A 2,686-nucleotide genomic window follows, 5' to 3' on the forward strand; every position below is an offset into this window, starting at 1 on the left:
CTCCAGTTAAACGATGAGTTTGGGGGCAGATTCCAGAGCCATGTTACAAGCTTTTCTTTCACCACTGCAGCCATAGCCACGAGCATGCTCAGGCTTCCCAAGAGACTCGACTTCAGTGCCCTTCACTGTGGCAAAAAGAAGGTCTGGCTGGACCCCAATGAGACCAATGACATAGGCAATGCCAACTCCTGTTAGCAGCTCCAGAAACTGATCAGAACAAGGTTGATCATCCAGGAGCCTGTGACTGTCCAGGCTGGATGCTGGCAAAACACCTGGGCCTGCCAAAGGGCAGGCAGGTTGGCATGGGTAAAGGGAAGGAGTGCTGCCAGTGCCCACATGCCCGACGAGGCAGCCTGGATGGGGAGGATGAGAATTCGGTGCTGGCTTCACAGGACACACTGTGGATCACAGCCTGTACATGAAAATGAAGGAGAACATTTTCAAAAACAAGCAGATTCTCATGGAACACATCCACAAGCTGAAGGCAGACAAGGCTCGCAAAAAGCTCCCCAGTGACCAGCTGAGGCCCACAATTCTAACATCAAGGAAGCACACAGGCGCTGTGAAGACCCCTCCCAGCCAAGAAGGGGGACCTCATCAAGGCTCTGTCCAAGAAGGAAGAGACCTAGAATCAAAGTTCTCCCTCTCCTGTCTTTACAATGAGGCCTTGGCAGCAACATAGGTTAGTCCTTCCATGAAACAAAACCTCATCTGCCTTTAAAACAAAATGAGTGAAGGGATGAGCTAGCCATGCTCTAGGACCCAGCAAGGATGGCAAAGGTGTGGAGGAGAAAATGAAGATGAGGTTTAAAAATACCTCCCCGGTTATGGCCTGGATTCTCCTTAGCATGATTCCAGAGATGCAAGAAGCAAGTGGAGTCTAATTCTACTTGTATTTTCACTGTGACATGAGAGAAGCAAAGCTTTTCAAGTTAGTAGTTATTCTCAGTTTTCAATTGAAATCACTGAGGCACTAAGAAATGGAAGAATTTGTAGGGCTATCCCGCTACTTAAGCAAAGGTTTCCATTTGGAACCTGGATCTCCAAACTCATGACCTTGGACCCTTTTTCACTAAGAGCACAGACTCTGGAGTCAAACTACTTACGTTCAAAACACAGCCCTACTACTTACAAAACATGCCTCAGCTTCCCTAATGATTCCTATGTCAGAGGGTGGATGTGAGGATAAATAGGTTAATATATGAGACAATTTTACAACAGTCATAGTAAGTACTCAATAAATGTAGGTAGCATCAGCAGCAGTACTAGTAGTAATAATAATAATAGTAATAGCAGCAGAAATGGTGGTAGTAGTAATGTTAGTAGAAATCATTTTGCCCCAAGCCTTGTATTTTGCTGGAAAATAAAATTTACAAACTTGATTATGGCTCCTTCTACATGGGAACAGTATATACTTAAGCTTATTAGAGACACATTATAATTTTTAATAACAGTTCATTTCCCTTCTAGAATTAAAGGTACAGGTAAGCTCCTTAGCCATTATATCAGAATACAGTCTCAAGTAAACAAAGAAAAGAGTCTTCTAAAATTTCTAGTGTACCCCACCCAGTGTGGCTCAGAGGTTGAACATCAGACCATGAACCAGGAGGTCACAGTTCAATTTCCCATCAGGGCACATGCCCAGGTTGCGGGCTCGATCCCCAGTGTGGGGCGTGCAGGAGGCAGCGACTGATGTTTCTCTCTCTCTATCCGCGACTGATGTTTCTCTCTCTCTATCCCTCTCCCTTCCTCTCTCTAAAAAATCATTAAGATATATTTTTGAAAAATTCTCTCTTGAAAGGGGACTTGAGGGGCTCCAGGGCTTGGTTATATGAAAAATAACTTCCCACCCTGCTTTCCTGAATGAGATGATGTTCCTAATTCTTGATCTTGACACACATGGAAAGTAATACAATTTATACTAATTTTTCCCTTAAAAAGAAAGAGGGAATTTGGTCCCCTTGTTGGAAACCAAGCCTATAGCTAATGAAAGGCCCACACTGGGTCAGACTCCCACAACGGGAAATAACAGGAAGAGGAAGCTGTTACTCGTCCATCCCTTCCGTTTGTGTCCTGCAGCTTAAAAAGGTTTAAACACTCTCCTTCTTGCCATGGCTGCCATTTCAAAGGCCTTCTGGGAGGGGGGCTCAGCCAGCCACTTTCATATATGCTAACTCTTTTTTAAAAATATTTTTATTGATTTCAGAGAAGAAGAGAGAGGGAGAGAGAGATAGAAACATCAATGATGAGAGAGAGTCATCAATCAGCTGCCTCCTGCACGCCCCACACTGGGGATCGAGCCTGCAACCCAGGCATGTGCCCTGACAGGGAATTGAACTGTGACCTCCGAGTTCATAAGGTCGACACTCAACGACTGAGCCACGCTGCCCGGGCCATGCTAACTGTTACTCCTCACAACTGTGGAACACAGGCATTGCTTATCCTACTATAAAGTTGAGGAAATTGGGTCTGAGAAAAATTTTAGTGCCTTTCCCAAGGTCAAAAACCGTAATTGGGTTCATCTAAAGCAGGGGTGGGGAAACATTTTTCTGCCAAGGGCCATTTAGATATTTATAACATTATTTATGGGACATACAAAAGTATCAGCTTAAAAACTAGCCTGCTATATTCACCCCTAATGCCTTGGCAGGGCCAGACCAACTGATGACAAGGGCACCCAGAACGT

General features: G+C 44.7%; 1 pseudogene; it reads left to right on the forward strand.

The window, feature by feature from the left end:
* The first annotated feature begins 84 nt into the window (after positions 1 to 84).
* Positions 85 to 629, forward strand: LOC102752582 (annotated as a pseudogene).
* Positions 630 to 2,686: the final 2,057 nt, after the last annotated feature.

This window comes from Myotis davidii, unplaced genomic scaffold (assembly GCF_000327345.1).
Source record: "Myotis davidii unplaced genomic scaffold, ASM32734v1 scaffold163, whole genome shotgun sequence".
NCBI classification, from domain to species: Eukaryota; Metazoa; Chordata; class Mammalia; order Chiroptera; family Vespertilionidae; genus Myotis; species Myotis davidii.